Below are 27,973 nucleotides of genomic sequence, written 5' to 3' on the forward strand. Positions count from 1 at the left end.
CTTTGTACAACTGATCGTTCAAGTTCGTCTATGGTAGACATCGAATTTCGAATGAGCTGGTTATCCGAAAAATTGCCCGCCGAGCAGAAACAACTTTCCAGTATTCTGATAATTCTACCGGAAGACGACGTGAAGATTGATTAGCGATAACCAGAACGAGGCTCACTATCTCACGCCGGTGATGTCTTACAGGGTGTCATCATTAGGGATGCACGTGCTTGTGGCACGTGCTGTCAATCAGGCATATTTGGTCAGAAGTCCAGACAACGGAGGCGGTATAGGCGATGTTCTTATCTTCCGTTACGTCAGCGAAATGTAAATCTTGTTCAGGAAACTACATCTACTTCATATGGTAATTCTAAATGACCATTGTTATTGCTGTTATAAAATGATGAATCGAAACTAGTATGACACTTACGATCGGCCATATTGATTGTATCATATAGGTTTGCCTTAAATCCGTATAGTAATGGGAACTAAAATCGCGACATAGAAGATATCGCCGATTACTACTTTTCAAGACCTTTTCCAAACAACTATTGCAACCTTTTATCATCCTGAATAAAACATGTTCTTGACTATTCTTATTTAAAACATATTGACTTCAATCAAACAATCTGTCGTCCGACAGTGTAATGGTCAGTCCCGGTTTGATTGGTCACCGGAATCCCCGAGCCAAATGTGCCATTATAACATATCATATTAGGAAAGATCTGACAAATGATTGATATGAATGTAAATATATCGCAGCTGTAGACAGTACATTGGTAAGCTTATATGTAGGTGGCTATGCTATCTCCGTTCTACACTATAATACTATATGTAGTTGTCTTGTTAATAAATATACAAACAGATTTTTTAAATACACATTGTCATCGGTGAAAATGTCAAATACTAATAGATCTATTGACGGCTATCCACAGGGCTAGATTCTTATTTCGGTTGTATGGTAATAAAGGCTGAAGTTTAAGATTTCTATGTTTATTGATGATGCTGTTGTATGTTGAACTGACAGAAACATCCGCTTCAGACAATCAGGCGGAACGAGAAAACGAATTGTAACCTCGCGCGAATTGGTACGGACCCGTTAGAATAAACATCTTGTTTAAAGTGCAGCACGTGGGGTGCAGTTTGTCTTAAATGTTTGCACGTGCATTCGTTAGTTTATTGTGTTAAAGATATGGGAAAATATAGCATAACGCCCCAATTCGTTTTGTAATCCTAAGAATTGATTAGTTTAGGAATCACTTCAATGAAAACTCATAAGAGCAATTGTCAACAAGTAGTTGTTGGACTAAACTTTTATCCAAAGTTCTTGTTACCATTCTAAGAACAATTGGGCCAGATCTGCAGTCCTATTGGGTTACTGTTTACTCAACAAATAAAATTAATGGGATACGGATTTTGAAAAACTTCAAATATCTTTTGATTTATCTTGAACATCAGTTCCTTAAACCGTTTATTTTACGAAATGATTTATTTCCCTCATCTATACACTATCTTTTTAAACTTCAACGACACATTCGTTCTCTTGTAATGAAAGTTTCGGAGTTTATACACGTGTAGTCGTGAACAATACGGGAGTATTTTTTGTTATTACCAGGAACTATAGAAAATACTCCGACTACGAATTCGTGAGAATGATTGAATATCTGATCAACAACAACTTTGTTGGGTTCGGTGACAAGGTGTTCATACTGACATCGGCCACGGGAACAAACTGTAGCCTTCTATTGTCCAACTCGCTTTTGTATTCATAAAAGGCTGCTTGTACTGAAAAGCTTATCAGAACAGGTAACAGAGATCTTCTTTTGTCCTTCGATATCAGTTATTACATTGACGTTATTTTGAAATAACAAATAGAGTTATTGAATATTCGTTCTGATATACCCTGTAGAAATTCCCTCGACCTTTACTGACAACATAACAAGCAGTAACTAAACTGTATGATACGACTGATGATTTTAATTCCGGATCAATAATTTTCCATTTCTAGATTGTTACATACCTGCTTTTCCTACAAACAGAGTTCACATGTACCAGTCAATTCGTTATTCAAGGACGTGTTTTCTTTATTACGATTTCCGTGATGCCGACTACTGTCGTAGAAATTAACACAAGATATCCCAATATATCCAGGGAGACATGTTGATGAACATCACGAGAAAGTTGTATGATGTACATCATGGTCGCATTTGGAATTATTCAAATTGCTTTGTGTGATATGATGTCAGGCGTGTTCGATGTTTGTTTATATGTCTGGTGGTTGCATTATCACAACGCAAGTTCTCATTAGGAGGATATGACCTAAAATGATTTTTACCTAGTTTGTATGGCGGGTGTCGCTAATAAAGCAAGAGACGCTTACTATTCCGGAACATCTAGACTTATTCTCTTTGTACCTTTTCAAATATCATGTTGCAAAAGTGAACCTGCATTCACATTGTGCCTTCATTGTATCGATTGTTATTAATAGAATTATGGTACCGTTATCATGTCGGTATTCTTTGCTGTTTTTACCCTGACTGTTAATAGGACATTGAACAATATAAACCAAACCTGTTTTCAACATTCTAGAGACAATACATATTATATGCACACATAAGCCAATACGCAGTAGTGTATACTATGTATTATCATTGCACGTGATTTGGCCATTGTACTGCATTTATCATTGCAGACGTATTGTTTAGCTGGCTTAATGTAGGACCACATACCATGAGAAAGCGTGTTGATCACGTTTTGATAGAAGTTTTTTTTTTTTTTTTTTTTTAATTCCCCGGAGATCCCTAATAAAGAAGATGCAACCGGTCGCGTGATAGAATTCGTTAACATACGTAGATATTTGTCGCCACATAAGATCTCTGTCGAGGGACGTAAGTAGCAATAAAGCAGCAATCAGTTGTCCACAAGCATCGTTAGTCATAGGAGATAGCCTTGACATGAGCCGTTCTCACACCAGGCTAAATTGGACATCACATCGAGGTAGAGAAATCAGTTCACAAGTACACACTAGAATGAGATGTTCTCATTGATACAGTCGTATTCTCTGTCAGCGCCAAGACATTTTTTGTTAACTATTCGATACATAACAATCACAAAGAGCATTTCGACGAGTAGAGAAATTTTGTATTTTATCTTTGGTTTTTAAACAAAAGAAGACAAGGTAAAGACATAGACAGACAGAGACATCTTTTACATACTCTATGTTGTCTGAAACGTAAATCTAGGTTATAAAAGTCTTCAATTGGGGCACCTTAAAAAAGTCAGTGAAATCCTGATATATGTTTATGTTTATAGTGAGAAAAAAAGATCATGTCCAATATATTATATTTACAATTATCAAACACTTTGAATTTCATGTCGAAAATAATACAAGATGATACAAATAGTAAACTGGTATATCATGATACATATTGAAAACACATCGTGTTGTAGAATTCATTGTATAGTCAACAAGCAAGCAAGAAAGCAGATTGGCGGCTAAGACTAAAGTTACTTCGTCCAGTACTAAATAACGTTTATAACTAACATCACTTTGTCCAGTGCTAAATAACGTCTATGACTAATATCATTTTGTCCATAATAAATAGCGTCTAAGATTAAAATCACTTTGTCCAGTATGAAATAGCGTCTATGACTAACATAATTCTGTCCATATTAAATAGCGCCTATGACTAATATGACTTTATTTAGTACTAAATAGCGTCTATGGCTAATATCACTTTGTCCATATTAAATAGCGTCTATGACTAACATCACGTTATTTATTACTAAACGGCGTCTATGACTAACCTGACTTTTACTATATATCTATGACTAGCATGCCACTGATAGATGTATGCTAATCATAGCTTGATGTGGCGTCATGGTATCGGCTCGAATCACCTATTAACCCAGTAGTAGATACACTATGATACCAGGTGTGTGCGAACAAGACATTGTCATGTCCCAGGACGGGACTTGTGTGAAGCCGATATCGACATACATGGAATACGTACTCAGCTGTGAACCAGATACTTAGTTTAAACGCAGTGCTTAAATGTAGACAAATCACGAAATCATTATTGATTCCACTGATATCAAAGACGAAAAAACGAAAATGTACTATTCATTTCCGCTAATCAATATGTACGGAACTGATGACGTCACAATTATATACAGCTTGTTGGTAAACTAATCGCTGTGTCGTCCTGAACATACAAACACATAATGACGATAGGTTTTCATTTCAGCTCTTAACCTTGATATACTCTAAATAAGACTATTTTCAATAACTACCAAATATGTAAAAGGTTTGAAGACTTATATTGAATCCAATAAAGAAGACAACGGGCGACACTCGATCACTGAAGCCATATTAAAACCGAGACCACTGATCGTTCATTCATTCTAGACTAGGTCAATATTGGTTGACAACCAAGTCCTATTGACAGATTATTTAGCCAATTAGACAATTTGGACTTGGTGTCGACTTACACCTGCAGCGAGTCTTTAAGACGAATGCTATTAAAGTTTGCCTCCAACCCAAAGAGAAATCATTAAAAAAATTCCCTGCAAATGAAATACAACCCCAAATAAGGTTTTTTTTTGCAACGAAGGCCGCATCTCGCAGAATTAGCATCCGGTTGTCAAAACTACTTGACTAATTTGAATTCGACATCGCCGATAATGAAACATGCATTACTGATGATCCTCTGTTGAACATCAACTTGTCACCAATGAATTGATTGGTTTATAAAAAAAAAAGCTGCCGTCTTTTTCCAGAAACAGCTTTCTTTTGATATAATATGAGTTTACACCTGTCGCATGATTGATCAGCACACGTACATCTACAAACATCTCATCAACACTTTCAATGTGACTTATTTGAAATACAGGTACACATTGTACATACTGTAACCTTTAGATAGGAAGAAATATATATATATTGCCGACCTTACACAGGCCTCAAGATCATGGACTCGGGGACACTGCACTGCTTCCTACATTAACAGCTTTCCTTATTCTTTCCTTCGTTTTAGATTTCGATTTTAATGTATTTTACTAGTGTAGCGTTTATCTTGCGATTAGAATAGCTCAAAATGGTTAGTTTGTATCATTAAGACGCTTTGCTTAAGCCAAATGCACAATGCCTTTTCTAAATGACATCAAACATCTAATAAAGGAATTTTTCAAACATTGAATGCATGAATATTGAATTTCTAGAAGAATCTGTCTGACTGAACGTATCACTTTATTCATTTCGACACTAGATATCTACATAGACTACTAAAGTAAATTACATTGAAGATACAAGGATTAACGAAATTCTCTTTTATTCGTCTGTTCTTGAACTCGAAATGATCCAAAAATCCCCACCAAAATAATTACCGAATTAGACTAGAGTTTTCGCGAAACATCATATATATCGATGGTATCGACCTCAAACAAACACATGGAATATACACTCCGCTGGGAAATGAAAAAAGGTGACAGAACAGAAATAAAAAAATATACCCATGCAATATGATGATTTACATCCAGCAGAAATGCGATCTTTGCAGTGAGATATTTGTGTAGGATCAATTTTCATCTTTGAAGGCTCGTCTGCTATATGTCATCAGAATGGTTGGTTATGTTACTAAGTGTTGATCATGATTCCTGCAATTTATCATAATACTCCCTACATATCTGGACAGGCTTAACACCTTCATGTCGTTATAATATACTACATTTATTTCAAATCTGCCACGTCATCTGGCCTGTGTTTAGTTACGTTAACATGGTTACCAGTTACGAATGAAAAACGTCCTAATGCCTCAGGAAATCACGAATCTCCCGAACACACACACCCACACACAGAAGTGTTATTATGACGCAAGTCTATTATAGCGGAACTGGACTTGGCTGAGCACCGGTGGCCAGGAACATGTAGCTCAAATGGTAAGAGCGACCGTCCAGCGTTTGGACGTCACGGGTTCGAGTCCCCGTCTGTTCGTTACATTTTCCTCTCCTATTACAGCTCAACTAAATACAAACGGAGGTGGTATAGGGTCCCATGCGTGTCTTCGACATCCGACACTCTCTTTTGAAAAAGAGTGGATGTAGCGGAACAGAGCTGGACCGAACGACGGTGAGTGGTTAGAGCGTTCGTCTATAGTCGGAGGCCCAGATTCTAGTCCCGGATATGGAAACCCTTTCAGTTTCGTGGATTCGGAAAACTATTTAGTTATTTGAAAGAAATCGATCTATTCTATAGACTTTGAAGCCCTTTTACCCTACCCTTTTGACGTTATAGATACTGTACATCACAAAATTCACACAATCTATTCATTATACATATTTTATGATTTTAACCCAAATTTTATCATAGAAATCTAAATATACAATACGAATTCTTTTTTTAATTTTGTTTTTATCTGTTTTAAACTAAAATGAAATTTAAAGAAAAAATTGTATTTCGTTTGGCCCCAAATGACAATAGCTGTCGCAGATAAAAACCTTCATATTTTCATATACATCACAAGTCAGTTGAACTCTCAACTCATTACAAGTCAGTTGAACTCTCAACTCATTACAAGTCAGTTGAACTCTCAACTCATTACAAGTCAGTTGAACTCTCAACTAACAACAATACCTGAATGTGCCCTGTACAAAGAATTAGAAAACTTTTTTTTTTCATTAACTCACATCAGATTACAATCGAATGGTCAACTGCGTGTCGAGGTTAAATTTGTTTTCAATCATTGAGAAAACGTTTCAGAAATATACTACACCGACTCTTATAGGATGACATTCCTATGTTGTATGCCAAGAACCTAACGTAAAAATACTTCAAAGTCTTATCAGTGTGCACGTTTATACTTAATTAGATATAACTTTTTTTTTAAAAGCAAACATATTAAGTATAAGCTTTAAACGGAAGTCTTTACGCGGCCAACTGAATTGCCGAGCCTTAAATTCGCGAGGTCAATACTTCTACCAAACATTGAATCGGCATCGATTTTCTTTTTCAGATGGCATGTCATGCAGAAAATATGTCGTCTTTCATGCAGAAAATACGTCGTTTCAAATACATTGCATTCTAATGACGTCACAGTGCACTGTCTGAAGTCCCGTACTGGTTGACACAGTCAACAGCAGATCTATACATATGATCAGTTTATTGATTTCAATTTCGGCAAAGGTCATTTTTGTTTTGGAACAGACCTACACACGGAAAGAACTTGTGTGACTTAAAAAGTCACCATACCGCTTGCCGATAGTTTATACCAAGCCAGATCTCAGAAAATCAAGTGCTGTTACTTCGTCCGTCTATATTCGTTGTTTCTCTTTAAAATAGTCGGAGTCGGCACAATAGGTATTTTAGTAAACTAAGCAAATTGAATCTTTCGATGTGAAATTGTGTATGTGACTATCAAGAAATGGAAAGTTCATGAAAGGACAATTGAAATCATTACGTTGTGACTAAAGCAGTAAACATAATCATTTTTATTGTTATTTGATTTATATGCAAAACCTATCCGATACTTCGCGAAATCGAAAGTAAAGGATCCATCGAGATGTATGTCTCATGTGATTGTATCATACTAATATTTCAACCTGATCTATAACAGGCCCATAGGGCTTGCATCGCTCACCTGCATATTTCAGTAACTACGACAAAGCATTAACTTACTAATAGTACCATGCATTGCAGCGAATATAGTCCTTTTACTAATTGGGGGGACAGACACGTCATTATACAGATTTGGTTTTCCTTTACCAAGTGATGTGTCAGACTAATCACGAACCAAATCCTTTACGTTCCTGCAGAAGAAGGATTTTGAATAATTTCCTACATTTCCCCTATTTGCCGCCCCCCCCCCCCCCACCTCCTCCTTATGTCCCTAGGGAGCTGTCCAATAAATTTAATAAATGATATGTTCAACTGTATTTTGTGTCCTGTAATTTTCTTTCAATGATAATGTTTCGTAAAATGTTATGTTATGTTGAAATATATCATGATACGTTGTATGTGTTTTATCATAATGTGTTGTTGTATTATATGTTGTTTTGCAGGATATTTCTCGTGTTTAGCCGTCGTATAATTATGAAGTGTTGTATCATGATGTTATGTGTTTGACATGTGTTTTATCATGAAGTTTTGTATTATGACGTGTTGTACCATTATGTGTTGTAACATGACTTGTTATGTTGTGTCATGCTGCATTGTGTTGAGCCATGCTGTTTATGTAACCATGATGCATTGCGCCGTACTATATTGTGTTGTATCAAACAGTTTGGTCCTATACATGTATGTCGTTGTTATTAGATTCTGTGTGTATGATAAATAAGGGCTAATCAATGTCACAGACACGCTTCACTTCCGTTAATTTTGCGTCTACAACTCCCTTCAATCTCAATACATACTGAACTTCCCCGCAAAGTCATTACATTATCAACATCGTGTACAAGCCAACATAACTCACAGGCTAGAATTTGCTTTTGAACATCTCAAAATCGAAAATCTAACATAAAGACGATTTTTTTATTCCCTTACAAATCATATTAAGTATCTGCTCCGCTATGTAATCACTGGATTTATTAGCATGCTGTTTGTTATGAGAAAATTAATTGAAAATGCTACACAAAACTGGCTGGGATATTAAGTTCTGGCCTAACTCTACAGAGGCCATACTCAGACGGCACAGCCCAGGGACGCCCATGACTGCAAACCAGTCCAGTGCGCAACCTATAAGGTCGATCAGTCTGATGGATTTGTGTTTACCGAAACTGGTCCCGGAAATTTTTTTGGTATTTTCGTGACCCTGATTTATGCATGCATCCGAATAACTCGGCAAAATTTATCACCTCTGAAGCCAGATATAGAAACGATTACTGTTGTATGATATTAGTGCACAGAGACACACGGTGCAGGAATTATCTTAAGAACTACACTCTAATGTTACCTGTGCTGTCTGCAAAAGAAATATATCCCAACAACCAGGAAAGGGCTAACATAAGCAAAGAATGTTGTCAAACCCATTTGATTTATCAATAAAATTGTTTGAAATGAATTGTTGCCAATTTTTTTTATACCAAAACCACCAACGATGTCTGATGAACAGCTATTTAAAACTGACTACGGAATCGAGTTTGACTATAAGAACATAAAACAAACACCGATCGATCATTTCCTTCGCCAACACGCTCATGAAAGGATTATTTAGTAAGACAATCTTTGATATGTTTCATCGCCGCATTATCTTTAACCTAGGCAATATAAACATATCGGATTATGAGTGTGAAGGTTATGCCCGCTGAGCCCCCGCTCGTTTTACCCCTGTAGTTTCCGGTATGGAATTAGTTGTAGTTAAACGTATTACGTATCTTTATATATATAGCTTATTAATTATATCGCATTATGTACCAGCCGCGAAACATTCTTTGAATACTAATGAATCTAATTGTATCCACACTTACCTAATACGCAGTAGCAGTATGGAGTAGTCTACATCAATGCATATTAAGTATGTTCATCTTCCCCACACCAAACAAGCTAAGTAAATCCTCATTATAGAATTCTGTCCAGCAACCATATTTATTTTGAATGTTGTTAATGAGATTAGTCGTTTGTTACACATTAAATTAATCTGAGAATAATAAGACATGTTTTCTGAGTGGTTATTTGTCCCGGCCTGTAGCTTCTTCATGTTGCTCTGTACAGCCCACCAGCTCTTTTCTATACTTAATGTTCTACATAGCGAAACAATATGGTTACTCCAATCTGAACTCTTTATAAATTGATAAGTGTTGTTGATAATTCTCTTGTTAAGCTATTTCTAAACGTTAATATTTATAAACACGTACCAAATCAGTCCTGTGGAATTCATGAAAGAATCCATAAATGTATTTAGCTCATTGATCTCCAAGGGGGAACATTGAACTTATTGAGAATACCGAAACCACGTCGTGTTTATGCCTCATATCTGATGGAAGGGTGATCCTTCATAAAACATGTAGTTTGTTCTGGCTAGTGGTATATTTTTCACGGCATATATCTCATTATAATAGGCAATTATCCGCTTTAGCCGGTTTGAGACAGAAATGTATTATATATTGAAACATAATTTATTATCAGTATGAGGATTTTACGTTTGCATCACACGTGAAGTCAAAAACGCCTTAAAGAACTAACATCACAATGATATATGTAAATAGGATTGATGAAATAAGCAGTTGCATAACGTGCCAAAAGGCCATTACAGCGTTTTCCTTCTCACACTTAAGCCAGGTCTCGCTAACATGTGCCATTTTCAGTTTGTTTATGTAGGACTTTAACCTAATGGGTTGTGTGGTGAATTAAATAGAAATGTTTATTGCAGTATTCGTGTTATATTGTCTTACTTTTCGCAACTCTTGTAGGTGACCTTAACGTAAAACATCACGATCAGGAATAAAGTTTGAAATGCATTTTAGTAAAGATGTTGATTCCAGTATACATGTTGTATGTATTCCACCCACGCATGTCTGAGTAACCTATTTATCTGTCGCTTGGCGGATTCAAGATTTGTGGCGCTAGATAATTTGTGTTAAAGATACATTTATGTAATACTTTATGTCTTATCGGCCGATTACACACAGATAAAAACGTCACCACTCATAATGATAAAAGAATTATTAATGAAGGCTTGCGGTGCCAGATAAGCTCATAAACAAATTTTGTCTCGATTTTTTTATAACATAAAACGAATCTTTAATTCTATTTAATCAGAGTCGTGGTGATTTGTAAGATATGTAACATTTTTATACTTAGGCAAGTCTACGACTACTATGTATGATATTCTCCTCTTTCGGTCCATTTCCTCCATTTTCTATCATCCCCGCCCCCTTTTCCTCTCTACAGGACCCCATCAGGTGTGTTCCTGTAAACCAACCTCCGCCTTGCTCGTCAGTAAGACGAAGAAGCAGACAAGTTCGATATTTGAGCAGAGCAATTAAGTACCTTTTTACTTTTTATTCCAATTTTATATTCGACATCAGCCTGTTTTTCTCGTCATTAACTGGAGGCCAGATAATTTGCCAGATTTGTATCCTTTTTTTAGGGTTTAGACAGACATTGGTAATATTCTCAAATAGACACATGCTGGGAAAACCATTAGCGAATGACTTTTACACACACGCACAAAATTGAAAGTTCGAAACTGACATTGATAGGTGTCATATGATAGAGTTATAATCGATGATACTCGTCAGAAGAGACACCCTCAGGTATGAAACGCGGTAGACATTCTTCTCTAAAGCTGTATCAGTTGTTAGGCAGACAACACCCATGTGTTTATAATTAAACTTCAGATAGATAAAACTCATTAACTTAACTACACACAGACGAAAGAATTCCACCCATTTGTATTTTTCTGAATTTCTCCTCAAACATATACACGGTAATAAAGCTCTTCGTCCCCTTTATCTTACTGAAACTGCATCAGTCCATCAAACTTCCCACTGCATTGTGAAATGTTATCCTATTTTCTACCGGAGAATTAAATTCTATTATACTATTATAAATATATAAATCTTCATATTCTTCGGATGTTATTTAATTTATACAGATTTGATGGTATGAACGGCTAAACAGAGTAGGCTCTACAAAGGATGATTTATCAAAGTCTTCACACAAACATGTTATGCTAAAATATATATGAGAACATACCACATGTTAAGTAAATAAAAGTTTGGGTACTCCCGTGTAATCAAAAGAGACGCTGTCGGGTCATATTGAGATAAATCTACAGATATTCACTGATCAAAAGCATATCTCTTATGTCGAGTACACTAATGTAATATGAGGACGGATCATAAACGGGCATTTTTTCCATTTGAACTAGTCTTTTCAGAAATGTCGGCCATTGTCTTAATTAATCTAGGTCGTTAACGCTCTTAGTCAACATAACGTACTGTACGGTTTCCTCAAAACGTAAACATGATCACAGTAAGACTGGGTACATTATACATATTGTTTACAACTATCAAGTATCCCAAAATTCCTTACTCAAAACAATTTGATTCTGCCAGTATATCTGTGGTGCCACATCTATTTTTATAACTGGGTATTTTGGGGAACTTACCACATGAATGAGGGAAAAATCCATGAGACATAAGTCGACACATAGCAACACGCGCCGTGTCATTTTGTAGGGTCAATTCTATACAGTGGTCGAGTGTGCTATTTACTGTCACTATAAAAAAGGTTCATCACCTGAATATATCTCCCTTCAAAAGAAGAGCATACTGTACTTATAGCACAACTGTAACTTAAACAAAAATACGACCAGGTGTTTTGGAATGTATACCGTCTTCTGATTCATCGACATTTAATGTAATTCTAGTTTAGTATAGTGTGGATATGTTTTGGCGTAAAATCAAAATCAAGAATCAAAACAAATCGCTTAAAGCACGTCCAAGACCTATAAACAATTATTTTCTTGACATTTTCGAACACTCAAACAATTAAATAAAATGATATTTCGTCCAAATATTGAAAATACAAACCTGTAAATGGGAAAAATAAATAAAACAACAGTTATTATCCTGTATAGCAGTTTATGTCACCAGCAGGCAGAACATGTTGTGGTTATATAGTCAGAGTTTTGTTAATAAAGATATATTTTTTTAATTTCAAATTTAATTTCAAAACAAAGACCTGGCAATCTGAAAATCTTCAGAAAATCAAAGTTACCAGGGCAAATCTAATACCACATTTTGAAGATTCTGATGTCCAACATAATTTAAATGTCCATGTTGCCAAGCCGTTGCTCACAACCTTTGAACCCTGATATCACAATCCAATTTTTATCAACAATTTGGAAACTATTCAACACATACTATAAAGATCAACACATGTGACTAAACAGTTGAGGAAAATCTAGCGTTCATATGTGTTGCATCGATATCTAGGTCATCAGTATTGACGACGACCAACAACCAATCTTTTGCGATTTGAATAAAAAATATATGTTAATAATTGATACAGAAAGTCTATGTAATTATTTCCAGAATAGTTCAATGGTATGACCTTTCGTGCAGTCATTTGGCAGTTCAGGTTATACACATAAACAACATCACCATCGAGTTACAAACCATGCTACTATGACATTTACCCTCAATTGTATTGATTGAGCATCGACTCCAGGTCTCCAAGTATGGTATAGATCAGTTTGTCTGTATTTATAGATTCATAATATAGACCCCTTCCTCACACACAGGTGAATTACACTTTAAAACACCAATTAAGTCACACAGTTAAATGACACTGACTGAAATGGATTGCTCATACAGCTGATAGGCCACAGACACCGCCAGTCCATTTAGAAGCTTAACGTTTTAAATGATTATCAGGGCATATTATCAAACCACATATGATAACTTTGACGACACTGTACAAAACGATATGATATGGACAAATGGTACAGATGTATTGCCATATACGTTGTTGTCATAACTGTTAATACGTAAATATCATATCATAGGAACAACCGCAAGAGTCCGCCCCTGTATATATTATATACCATTTTTATCAGTAATATTGTATTACGTATAATTTCTTCAAGGAAATATATTACGTGACCAATTGCGATCAGACGTACGACTACATCTTTGTAAATATTCATTACCACCACCCGTAATAGGGTCAAATTAGAATATGTAATGTTGTCGTGGGACGTATTCATTTTCCTACATTTCTCAGGGGTTTTGAAAACGTTCATCGTCTTAACGAGTGAAACAAATGTTGAGAAAACATGCCATACACTTCCTATCGACTTAATCACTTGACCTTGTTAGCTCCGATCTAAACGTGCTGTATGGTTGGCGGGAAACTGAAGCCCCGGATAAAAACCTTTTCACGTCTGATAGGGGATTCGAAACCCGGGCTTGTCACAAAAGGCGAATGCTCTATACCCTATACAGCTACAAGTCCATGCAATAGCTTCATATTTTATAGTACTCTAAAGAAATTAAGTTCTCATTGCCGAAACAATGACGGGAAATTATATGAAATAGTTAGGCATATCTTTTATATCTACAAAATTACTTTGTACAAGCATGCGAAATGGAGGAAAAATTCGAAATGTATCAGAAAGATTGTAATCGCTAATGGTTATTTATAAAGTGACCGTGAAGGGTTCGGGATTTTTTATCGTCTGTTTTACATTTGTAAAACGCTTTGAGTAAAGATATGTTGATCTGTTATCGGAATTGAAAAAAAACGAACCTTTATCATCTTTATTTCATTCAGCAAACGTTCCTTTATAATAATGAGTGGCATCCTCCTATATCCTATTATCAGTATCTCTAGTCACCCATCCTCCTATATCCTATTATCAGTATCTCTAGTCACACATCCTCCTATATCATATTGTCAGTGTCTCTAGTCACCCATCCTCCTATATCATATTGTCAGCGTCTCTAGTCACCCATCCTCCTATATCCTATTGTCAGCATCTCTAGTCACCCATCCTCCTATATCCTATTGTCAGTATCTCTAGTCACCCATCCTCCTATATCCTATAGTCAGCGTCTCTAGTCACCCATCCTACTATATCATATTGTCAACGTCTCTAGTCACCCATCCTCCTATATCATATTGTCAGCGTCTCTAGTCACCCATCCTCCTATATCCTATAGTCAGCGTCTCTAGTCACCCATCCTCCTATATCCTATTGTCAGTGTCTCTAGTCACCCATCCTCCTATATCATATTGTCAGCGTCTCTAGTCACCCATCCTCCTATATCATATTGTCAGCATCTCTAGTCACCCATCCTCCTATATCATATTGTCAGCGTCTCTAGTCACCCATCCTCCTATATCATATTGTCAGCATCTCTAGTCACCCATCCTCCTATATCATATTGTCAGCATCTCTAGTCACCCATCCTCCTATATCCTATAGTCAGCGTCTCTAGTCACCCATCCTCCTATATCCTATAGTCAGCGTCTCTAGTCACCTAGTCACCCATCCTCCTATATCCTATTGTCAGCGTCTCTAGTCACACATCATCTTATAAACAGAGATATTAAACAAAGCATATGGACACTTTTAGCGTGTTCGATTGAAATTCATAAGTTATTATTGCTAGACTGATAGGCTGTACATGTTAAACAAATGCAAACAATATTCGCTGTCATTTACCGGTTACACTTGAGGAATATATCAAACCGTTGACAACACTTCATTTACTTATATAACCGCTAACGACACTTAATATGTATACAACACTTCATTTACATATTTAACTGTTGACGACACTTAATGTATCTATAAAACCGCAGACGACACTTAATTTAATTTAAGACTTTGTTTTGATGCTTAATATATATTAAACTATTGTTGATACTTAATTTACATTTAAAACTGCTGTTTACACTTCGTATATCAAGATTGTTGTTTACACTTAGGTTGTCCTCACCTGATCTCTTCCATTAGATCGTTGTTAAGACTTTATATGTATAAAGGATACCGTTTACACTTTACTTTACCCAATTAAATTAAACTTTATGGGTACATTTAAAATTACAGTTGCAATTTGATGGTTATAGCTTCGCAACAAACAGGAAAGTAAACCGATAAATACATCTTATTATCGATATAAAATAAAGTTATAATTAACACAGGAAAATATATGATAACTCAATGTAGAATAAAACAGACTTCCGATCTAAGGATTTCCTAGTAGGGAACAGCAAAATAATAAAATTAGATTTATCGCCAATAAATTGCAGGTTTGTAAAGCCTTTATACTCTTGGGATACTCCATAATCTCCCTCTGGTGGTTTTATGGTAATGTTCACACAATCTTAATTTCGTGAAAAGCCTTCAGAAATTGAAATCATATTTATTTAGATACAATTCACTCTGGTAGCCAAGTTTTAAATGTTTGTATAGAAATAATGCATTGCTCTCATCTAGTGACATTAGTTTGTCACGGACTATTCGTTGGTGTTTATTGTTGTTTGTGTTTACTGATGTTGTTGTTTATTGTTGTTTGTGTCTACTGGGGTTGTTGTTTATTGTTGTTTGTGTCTATTGATGTTGGTGTTTATGGTTCTTTGTGTTTACTGATGTTGTTGTTTATTGTTGTTTGTGTCTTCTGAGGTTGTTGTTTATTGTTGTTTGTGTTTATGGATGTTGGTGTTTATGGTTGTTTGTGTCTACTGTTGTTCGTGTTTATTGTTGTTTGTGTCTATTGATGTTGGTGTTTATTGTTGTTTGTGTCTATTGATGTTCGTGTTTATGGTTGTTTGTGTCTACTGTTGTTCGTGTTTATTGTTGTTTGTGTCTACTGATGTTGTTGTTTATTGTTGTTTGTGTCTGGTGTTATTGGTGTTTATTGTTGTTTGTATATAATGATGTTGTTTATTGTTGTTTGTGTTTACTGATGTTGTTGTTTATTGTTGTTTGTGTCTACTATTATTGGTGTTTATTGTTGTTTGTGTCTACTGTTGTTGGTGTTTATTGTTGTTTGTATATAATGATGTTGTTTATTGATTGTTGTTTGTGTCTACTGATGTTGTTGTTTATTGTTGTTTGTGTCTACTATTATTGGTGTTTATTGTTGTTTGTGTCTACTGTTGTTGGTGTTTATTGTTGTTTGTGTCTACTGTTGTTGGTGTTTATTGTTGTTTATGTCTACTGTTGTTGGTGTCTACTATTGTTTATGTCTACTGTTGTTGGTGTTTATTGTTGTTTGTATATACTGTTGTTGGTGTTTATTGATTGTTGTTTGTGTCTACTGTTGTTGGTGTTTATTGTTGTTTGTGTCTACTGTTGTTGGTGTTTATTGTTGTTTGTATATACTGTTGTTGGTGTTTATTGTTGTTTGTGTCTACTGTTGTTGGTGTCTACTATTGTTTATGTCTACTGTTGTTAGTGTTTATTGTTGTTTATGTCTACTGTTGTTAGTGTTTATTGTTGTTTGTGTCTGGTGTTATTGGTGTTTATTGTTGTTGTTGGTGTTGTTGTTGTTGTTGGTGAATATTGATGATTGTAGCTTTGATGTTGTATTTTGTTTCGTGTTTAGTTGGATAAAAGGTTAATGTTTTACAATTAGATCAAGCATAATGAAAGTTTTATGAAGCATATTTTCCGAATGTATAGCAACTGTACAGCCATTATTATTCATGAGTACTATTATTCAGAGTTAATGCCTAAATTAGGGATTGTTGTCGTTATCGACAGCTCTCAATAGGAATATTGCAATCTTTGGATATAATATATTCAACAGGATATATGATTTACACTTTAACACGGATATTGATTACACTTAGGCTCGGGGGAACCTTATCTTTAAAATCCTAATATTTATGAATAGTATGAATTAACGTTACATGTCCGATATTTTAATAAGTAAACATCTATTTTTGTCGCTTTATAGTATTTGATATATATTTCTTCTCTTTCTCCGAATTTACAACATTCCTGAATTATACTGGTTACAACAAATATAGCAAGTATAGAATTTACTTACGGAACGGTCGCTAGATACTGTCACTTCCTGGATTCTACTGTCACTTTCCGGATATTCCACGCTGGGACAGTTTGGACTGTCAGAAAAAGTCCCCTCGAAAACAAATAAACAAAAACGATGTTATCTCATCTTTTTTTTTCTTTTTTCCAAACAGTATAATTAAAATCGCACAATAGTAATATTGTACTCCCATAAAACACTCACTTTTTTGCCTAAGTTCCACAAATATTAATTCCCTTTCTTATTCCGCGTGATAAGTGGATATTTATTAATCCGAGTTCCAGAATGAACGGGAAACGTACTTGTAAATGTGAACACGAGTGCTGTCATCGCCTTGGGCTTCATAGCAGTGCTGGCATTTGATTGGATAACGATGGTCTCTCAAAAGCTGCCTATAACTGTTAATCAAAGTGCCAGCCTCCATGCTGACGGCGGGAAAGACGACCGTTCAACAGGGTATTTGCTTATATTCGTCCACGTGCAGTTAACGATTTGTCTTGTCACCCAATGGACGCTTATTAGACGTTCTTTGACAGCGGCGCGCACTGGACTGTACACGACTTTCCGCTCTCTCACGACTATCTCGCGCGCAGTCTCTTCACGTGAAATAATGCGTTCCGTTTTACCGATATATTCGTTCGCGAGTCTTATTGTACAGACTACAACCCCTTATTATTACGACGTGATTCTCACAGGAAACGTTAGATGTCGGCCCTTTTTAACATCTCTCCTCGGCACAGCATATATACCATTCTCCTTAATGGTACTACTTCAAACATATTTCTATAAGATGTATAAGATTGATTATTTTCCGTATCTTTTTAAGAAGAAGAAACAATTAAATAGTAGTATCAGGTGTTGCAATGTGGAATCAATAGCCTATATATTTTCGTTAGTCTTTTGCCACTTGTACATTTATTAGTGGATATATTGATGATCTTATGGAAGCGACTGTTAAAAAGTCATCACCTTTTAAATGATACCTTCTTGTTGATGACGTCATTCAGTTCATTGTACCATGAATATAATGTTTTTATTATTAAAAATATTACCAATGTACGGTTGCTGATACGCCTCTCCGATATTCGGTTTGACGATTTAGAAATGTCGAGATTGTGTAGTATCCGACATTATGTGTGTATGTCAATCTGTCTAACCCTTCCGGTACAACGAGGTTCCCTGGCTTCCTGTCTGTTGCGAAAGGCTCCTATCTAACTTGGCTCCCCGGTTTCCTGTCTAATGAAGTGTAATGATTCCCTGTTGAATGAAGTGAAATAGATTCATGTCTAACGAAAATGTATTTCAATGATTTAAATCTAACGAGGTTCTGCGGTTTTCAGTCTAACAAGGTTCCAAGCTATCCCGTCTAACGTTCTACGATTCCATTCTGCCAAGTTTCAAACTATCCCGTCTGACGAGGTTCTACGATTCCAGTCCATGGAGGTTCCAAACTATACCGTCAGGCGATGTTCTACTATGTCCAGTCTGACGAAGTTCTACGATTCCAGTCCATGGAGGTTCCAAACTATACCGTCAGGCGGTGTTCTACTATGTCCAGTCTGACGAGGTTCTACGATTCCAGTCCATGGAGGTTCCAAACTATACCGTCAGGCGATGTTCTACTATGTCCAGTCTGACGACGTTCTACGATTCCAGTCCATGGAGGTTCCAAACTATACCGTCAGGCGATGTTCTACTATGTCCAGTCTGACGAGGTTCTACGATTCCAGTCCATGGAGGTTCCAAACTATACCGTCAGGCGATGTTCTACTATGTCCAGTCTGACGACGTTCTACGATTCCAGTCCATGGAGGTTCCAAACTATACCGTCAGGCGATGTTCTACTATGTCCAGTCTGACGAAGTTCTACGATTCCAGTCCATGGAGGTTCCAAACTATACCGTCAGGCGGTGTTCTACTATGTCCAGTCTGACGAGGTTCTACGATTCCAGTCCATGGAGGTTCCAAACTATACCGTCAGGCGATGTTCTACTATGTCCAGTCTGACGAGGTTCTACGATTCCAGTCCATGGAGGTTCCAAACTATACCGTCAGGCGGTGTTCTACTATGTCCAGTCTGACGAGGTTCTACGATTCCAGTCCATGGAGGTTCCAAACTATACCGTCAGGCGATGTTCTACTATGTCCAGTCTGACGAGGTTCTACGATTCCAGTCCATGGAGGTTCCAAACTATACCGTCAGGCGATGTTCTACTATGTCCAGTCTGACGAAGTTCTACGATTCCAGTCCATGGAGGTTCCAAACTATACCGTCAGGCGATGTTCTATTATGTCCAGTCTGACGAGGTTCCAATCTCTCTCATCAGACGAGTGTTACTTTGTCCAGTCTAACGAGGTCCCAATCTTGCCCGTCAGACGATGTTCCAAAAACCCGTCTGGCATGCTTCCAGGGGTTCTTTGTAACGCGGTTCCATGATTTTCGGTCTAATGAGATTCTACGGTATCATTTTACCGACGTTCTGTATTATCCACAATAAATGTAAGTAGTTTGTAACATATGTTACTTCAATAAAATAGATATTCCGTAGATCATTAAATCATATGTTTATTTGCATTGCCAGATACCGCAATCTACATCCTACACGTGCTTATCGGGCGTGTTACCATGTGTTGAGGCCAGCTTTTCATGTGATACATACAGACTTTCACCAGCGGGTGTTTTACTAATTCGTTCCATTAGCTTTTCTCCCTTGTACTTTCCTAGACTCTCGCTGTTCAAAACAGTGCGGTAGAGCACCCCTCAAGCCAGTGTTTCCGTCAAATAAAACCACAAAACCTTTCAAAGAGATATGATGTTTGTCAAAACCTGACCGAACGGCACCTAGGGGCAATATAACAGTTGGTTTTCGCATTCAAATAAAACTCAAAGGAACCAATGTTCAGTCAGTTGCTAAAAGAAGCCATGCCGTACGTTTATTGATTAACTGGGGGAAAAGTGTCCAAGTTAAATAAATATATATAAATAATCATCCTATTTTCCATTTTTGGTTTAAGGATGAACGCATATGTTGTTATAAATACCACAGTTCTTTTAAATGAACGTATAATAGTCCAATCATTATCATCGCCCGACCCCTACTCCACAAGCTGTAGTGCCGCAGTGATACCTGACTAATGTATGGTATGTGGAATGTTGACATGATACCATACATTAGTAAGGTTCGCTTTAAATTTTCCATATCAAAGCATTACAGAATTTAATGTGGAAATCTTTGGTAAGGAACCGTCCGTAAATTCTATTTTGCTTTCCTAAAGAAAATTTTAGATTACTGAATTGAGTAGATATTGATGGAACTGGTCCCAAAGCCAGCGTCCTGCTTATTGTTTTGATAGACGGCATTCTCGACGTGTGGAGATTTCTATTGCACAGTATATTGTCCAATACATCAATGTCGTTGTAAGTTACCGGTGTATGAATATCAATCAAATAACAATAATTTAGTAGATATAAGTATGAGTAATATATAATGTAAAGGATGGATATCGGGAGGGGTGGGGGTGGGGGTTAAAGAGACAGGGGGATTGTTGTATGTTTTTTTTTTTTTTACTTCATGCGAGTATATCCCCCAGATCTTTGCTTCTGGAGACACACGTACATTAAAGAAGATGTTTGCGTGTTTTAAGTACATCTGAGTGATAATGACGGCACAGTAACCAGAGCATTGATCCAAAGAATACATTCTCGTATTCTCAGCGTACATCCATCCCAGCTAATTATTTACTACCGTGATTACTAGTAAAGGCAAGAGTTTATGTTTTATAACACAAAATCATCCTAACAGGTTCCGGTCGTGAAGTTAAGGTCAAACAAGTTCACTTCCAGTACAATGAATAAAAACCCGGAATACATGCGTTTCGACCTGGTAACCCGTTATCGAACTATATACATCGGAACTTCGCAGATGTAGTAGTAAATTACATTTCCATGTTGAATAGAGAAATTCGGAGTACAACTATAGTCTATATAAAGAGAAAATAACATCATTATGCATGCGTATTGACCAGTATTTATAATGTTTTCGAGTCGAGAGTAAAATTAAACTAGTTGCTTCATGGTAAGATAGTGTATGTAGCATGTAGAATATATCTGGGAGGTTAGGGCATAGCCCTGTAATTGAACAGCCGCTTACTCGTTATTTAAAGTCAGCTGTGGGTTAGCATAAACAACAAGTGCATTCTCAATCAATACAGTATCCTGAATCGTCCGTTCGATGAATATGATTAAGAAACTCTGTTACCAACGACATGATCAAGTATTGCAAAAAAAAAAAGTTTAAAGTTATGCCCTAACATTACCATCTTTCCTAATCATTTTCTTATTTTTCGTCTAACTCCAATCCATTTACAATTTCCTCATTCACCACGTTTTTATCAATTATCTCACCTCCCCTGTGGTTATCAAACCTTTCACGTGATCTTTAAAACCTACCACGTGGTCATCAAACCTTCCACGTAATTAACATGCCTTCCGTGTCATCATCAAACCTTCCACGTCACGTGATCATTAAAACCCGCCACATGATCATCAAACCTTCGTTCCACGTGATCCTCAGTCTTCTTGATGATCATCAAACCTTTCATGTTACCATCATACCTACGATGCACGTGATGTCACACATTCGGTTTGATTCTCAAATACCTACATCATGAACAAAGACAAAGAGTATCATTTGGATACTAGATCTACTGTATAGGTATAATTAACCCAAGTGTTCTTCATCGCTAAATAAAAATCCATATTTTGAAAAAATGCCGAGTTAAGTTCGCCTTTAGCTTTTATTCAGAAGATAGTTTATGAGTTTACAAATCTATCTTTCTTAAATGCCTTTATTTATTATATGAATTCCAAGTTAACGTTGATTCAATATATCCTTCATCATAAAAATCGAGAAAATGTATTTTCCATCTTTTGTGTGTTGTTGCAATAAGAAATGTGATTTGGTTCCCCTATCTACAATGAAAATCACGTGGAAACAATCTATACCGCTTCCATAATGCCATGTGAAATGGTACTACAAGTCCAATTTGTTAAAGGCAGGCCACGTACCATTCCATAGCATGCCTGACTTCCCTCAGTGTCCGACATTGTCGACCGAACATTACTATAATCCCCACGCCGTCCTATCTCAGACCGCCACATGTATCCGTTCGGACTCCCTCGGTGTACAAAATACGGTGCGAAAATGTGCGTCTATTGTAACGGTCACACCGAGCGCTAAATTCGGTTACCGGTCGGGTAAATCACGCGTGATGACGGTGTTGATCTCAACTGATCTGGTTTATAGAGACAAACAACTTTGCCGACGGACAGCTCTAATTCATTTCAAAGAATAGCAATTGAGTTTATGTCTGAAAGATGGCGATAACTTAATATTGTATTGTGTGCAGAGAGAACATGAGTTTACATTATGGATGGAATTCTAATGCAGTCTCGATAGCTTCAGGGGATAGATATTTTATACGGTAGTAAAACTGTTAATGTTACTGGTTTCTTCGCGTTTCAAGCAGTAAATGAATTCACAAGTTTATCTTAACTGAGAAGTATTAAGTAAAACTACCGAATTGCTATAACACCGAAACGTTGTGTTGAACGCAATGTGTCACGGATTTTTTTATGTTTCGACATTAAGCTGAAAGGTTACTTCCGGTGCACATGTTTTGGTGTCGATTTTAAAACTATCGCATTACAATATCACCACGCACGCTTCATCATAGTCAGATATAATGCATCATATGCAAGTTAGGGGAACATAATTATTTCAAAACTCGATTTCACTTGAGAAAAATCTGTCCCAATGAAGTCATTTCAGTAATTGTCATCAAATATAAAACAAAGTTGTATCTTATGGATGTCATTTTCATACAATGTAGTAGCGTGTGCACACATCTGTTTCTGTTTGATCATATATTTGTAACTTCAAACTACATGTTAATAAGATTTTAGTATAAATACAGATAGGACATTATCACAACTCCCACGTGAAAAGTACACGTGTTTTCTCTGTTTGCATTCGGGCAGATCCGGATATTAATGGGGACATGATCAAAAAAGTGGAAAATAAGGTAATATTAATGTTACTGTTAAGTTGGTAATATTAGCGGGGCTTTATTTTCACTATATTCGCGTCCATTGAATATTGTGCGAAAACAAACACCAAGCAAATATCTATTGAAAAAATAGCACACAAATTAATGGAACTGTTTACTGCAAAATACTAACTAGTCGGTGTAGCCCGAAATTTAATACTTGCGAACTAGTTCCTACTTTGACAACCGCAAAAATACAGTATGTGCCCCGTACAATTTTTCAACTGTATGCAGTACTAAGTGCGAACTGGGGGGTTCTTTTCAGAGCTACTTGTAGCCGGTGCTTTCACTGCATGTAGAGATCTTACCAGATTATATGATATTGTTCCTTCCTTTCATGCAAGCATTGTCGAGTGTGTACATGATGGATGGCGTAGAGAGTAAAGGTCCTCGCAGACCTACTCCATTGGATGCGGCCCCGCCAACGTTCGGAGGAAGATGTAGTACCTAACGTCGCTTATAATAATCCAACAATCTTCTAAATGGTATACGACATCTGAAGAATAAACTGGGATTTTATATACGAGAGGGAAACCAACACTTATTGCATTATAGCTTTTTTTTACTCCTCTAAGCAGTTTACGCATATACTGGCGGGTCAGCACGTGCTAGTGGAACACGAAAGAAGCTCGTTCTAATCCGACACGCTTTCGCCGTCCACGGTTGTAGTAATTAAAACGAACACTAAATATAGATATCAAACTACGTACTTGCTGCCAACGGTGATTAATATTAATGCATTATGTACTATTACACCAGTATAGATATTAAAGAATTCCGCTCGGTGTATGATCAATGTCGAACTGCTTATGTTGAGACAAGCATCGAAGGTGGCCAATCTTCTTGCTTAATTGTTTACTTGATATATCGCCCCACGAACAGCCAGTTTCATTTTGAAGGTCCATTACATACACTTGTACTACCCATAGTAATGGGGGTTAAATGTCTTACCCATGGACACAACCACAGTAGTACAGATGGTTAGCTTGGTCCGTGATCGCAGCTTCCTTTGCAATGGAACTCGTGATGTAAGACGTGCCTTATTAGAATGTTGCTGAGCCTGAACTTGTGACAAATCAATATCTGATTGTCACCTGTTGTCAGTGATCTAGTTTAAAATGTACCACTGTCCTGTCATACATGGTAATATACAGTACTATGACCGTGTACTCCTAAAGTCTTAGTATGTCTACATATTACGGATACATCATTGACTTTTGTATGCTTGTTTTGCCCACTTTTGTATGTTTTTTTTTCCGTTTTTGCCCCGCTTTTGTCTCTTTCTATGCTTTTGTCGATGTTTGCTTGCGTTCATTTTTGTTTGTATTTGTCGGTTTTTTATCGTGTTTTCCTGCTTATGCTCTTTCTTGCATGTTTTTGTGCGTTTTTGTCTGCTTTTGTCCTCTTTTGCATGTCTTTTGTTTGTTTTTTGTATGCTTTTTGTCCATTTTTGCATGCTTTTTGTGGTGTTTTTATCCATTTATGTACGTTTTTCTTCCACTTTCCGCTTCTATCGTCAATAGCAGTCATTAATAACAAAGGTCTACAAAAGGAATCAACATTGTTATATGAAGACAAGAAACATCAATTATTAAAGCGAAAAACTGACAAGCTTTAGAGAAAACACGCAATATCCTGTGACTTTTGTCATTTAGACATTTTTATAAAATATTTCGAAAGCCATAGTAAAATCCTGAGGATTTATAAAATGATCGATGGAATGCTTTATGTTTATTTTTTAATAAGTAAAAAAAAAACCCGATGGCATTATGACTCATCACTTCACTTCCTGTAAAACCTGCCATGTCCTGCTGATATCGGCGCCGTTAACTCCCGGAACTTGTCCATGGAATGTCACTATGAATGGACACCGGAAATCGAAGCGCGTGAGGCATGCCCTTCCCGTCACACAGTGGCTTTCCTTCATACCATCACATAATTACCGAATGTCTTCTTATATTCTTAATCCACGTCTCTTAATCTCTGAATGAGAGATAATTCTAACTTTTGTTTGACCGTTACAAACAATTCCGACCAAGACTTGACAAATGAGCTGATCGATAAAAAAAAAAAAACCAATATTGGAGAAAAAACGCAAACCCATTATTAAATTTTGTTTTGGTATCCCTCGCATTCGAATGTATTTGAGAATAGGAGACATCTATTGTTTTGATGTCTAGTTGGCATTCATAATACGCATCAATGCAAACTGAAAGTAATTAAAATAAATTAAATACTAATGAATATTTCTTTTTTATTATTGTTAACTGCAAAGTAAAGGAACGATTATTTTCAATATTGAATAAGCATGAAAGCTTCTTTCAACTTGAACTTTGTCCAAAGAATGCAATTTTTGTATGTCGAAAATCGTGAGGTAATTATTGGTACGATAACAATGAATTGGCGAAAGACAATCGTCAATATCTCCTTGATTACGATTATGACAATAAAAATACAGTAAGGGTAAGGTATTTTCTAAATCCATTTATTCAGCTTGAAAGGGATATTTCTCTGAAAACAGGACACATATATTTCAGGTGATCATTGTAGATCTTACAACTTTTATTTACAAAATAATGTAACATAATTTGTTATCAGATATCAAAATCGAGCGTCGTGGACAGGATTCGAACCTGTGCGGGCAGAGCCCATTTGATTTCGAGTCAAACGCCTTAACCACTCGGCCACCACGACTATACAAACTTCTAGAAAAAAAATCTATATATTTCAAAAGAACGCCTCACAAAATATTCGTATTGAAATTGATATTTAAGTCATAAATAAAACATAATTCAATAAATAAATGCGTGAATACTATACAATAGCGTCAGCGCTGAGACTGATCGGATAAAATTATCCGATTATCAGACTTCACACGACTTTATATTATTTCATATAATTTCATAACCTCATACCGTTTTAGTTATAGAGATATAAAAGTATACTTTAGTGTTAACAAAATATAATATTCTATGTGGACACAAAGCGCTGGTAAAATGAATTCAACAAACAATTATCAAAGAATTCTAGAATAGCTAAAGAGCGAAATACGTGTCGTTGAAACAGTATATAGAAATAACACCGTTTTAATTAAATAAAAGACAGTATTACATTTTCACCAGTGAAATATCAGAAATAATCAAATATCTTCCAATTCAAAAGAAATAGAAAAATAACATAGGTACTTGTTTGGCAGGTTTGGTTAAGTTCGATATTATCTAACATCCTATCAATTACTACATTGTATATTGTGGTGGTCAACCTAAAGAAAAAACCTCGCCTATGTGAGAGAGACTTGCGTTTGCTGAATGTGTGTCCGAGTAGGCTGCGGTATGTTCGTGTTTGTCTCCTTGTGATAGCGTTGAAATGATGTCGACTTTGTGGTGCTACCTCACTGAAACATACATTATTTTAATTGTAGTACGTTGTACCAAAGACATCCAGCAGGACACCACACCCAGTCACAGTATACTGACAACAGACAAACAAGTCGTCTCTCTCTCTAAGTGCTGAGTGTAAACAGGAGTAGTAGCTATCGTACTATTTTGAAGACTGGTATATGTATCGGCCAAGGAACAGGACTAAAACTTTCCTAACAGGAGCGAAACTAAACTAAAATTGATACAATGTCAAGCGAAACAATAGGAAGGAGAAAACTGTTTAGAAGGAAGAGAAACGATTGATTTTCATTTACTCTGATGAGGAAGAAGAAAATGAATCGGTTAATGACAATGACATGTTCTGACATATGAGTCTCGGTCCGAATTCCTTCCATATCAAAACTCGGTTAAGGCCACGCTTTAGCAAAATTATTCAGCTTTTCCTTACGGGAGCTGTGGTATAGCGATCGTAGCGGAAGGCAACGCGAATATAGGCGGGAAATAAGAAGTTATAAATGCATCAAACGTAAGTAAAAGCCGGAAACAGTCCGATATATTATAGTTCATCTGGTGGAATGTTTTTTTACAGCATCAAAATTGACTCAAGTTGGGCATAATCTCACCAATATTTGCCATTTACGATCCCATTTCAAATAAAATAATTGCAAAGACATTCAGTTAAGATCAAAACCAGCATAGGTCATCAAAGTTAACAAGTCTCCTGCGATAACAAAAGTTGGATGCTCATTGTCGAATCTGTTTCCGACCTGGTTACACATAGGGGTCGTTGTTGGTAGGAATGTGGCAGTGAATAGATTACGATTGATAACGTCAAGACAACATCCCAGTAGTGTTGAATGTTTCGATCATTCTTATATCTTTCGTAAAAGATGGTATTCCATGTTGTCATGAACAGCCAATCAGCACACCATACGTGGTGAAATTGAGCATATTAAACTGCAAACATGTATACAGTAAGGGCTTCTTAGTGGTAT

At 36.4% G+C, this 27,973-nt stretch overlaps 1 protein-coding gene and 1 non-coding gene across 2 annotated transcripts in view; both read right to left on the minus strand.

Moving 5' to 3' along the window:
• Nucleotides 1-17,931, minus strand: part of LOC117334890 (neuronal acetylcholine receptor subunit alpha-7-like) — a 63,510-nt gene extending 45,579 nt beyond the window's left edge. Inside the window, exon 1 of the mRNA XM_033894731.1 lies at nucleotides 17,491-17,931. The gene's annotated coding sequence lies outside the window, so the exon portion shown is untranslated. The remainder of the gene's footprint in view (nucleotides 1-17,490) is intronic.
• An 8,279-nt stretch (nucleotides 17,932-26,210) lies between these two features.
• On the minus strand, nucleotides 26,211-26,292 carry Trnas-cga. The gene has a single exon. It is a non-coding gene; the product is annotated as a tRNA-Ser (tRNA).
• Nucleotides 26,293-27,973: the final 1,681 nt, after the last annotated feature.

This window comes from Pecten maximus, chromosome 9, assembly GCF_902652985.1.
Source record: "Pecten maximus chromosome 9, xPecMax1.1, whole genome shotgun sequence".
NCBI lineage: Eukaryota > Metazoa > Mollusca > Bivalvia > Pectinida > Pectinidae > Pecten > Pecten maximus.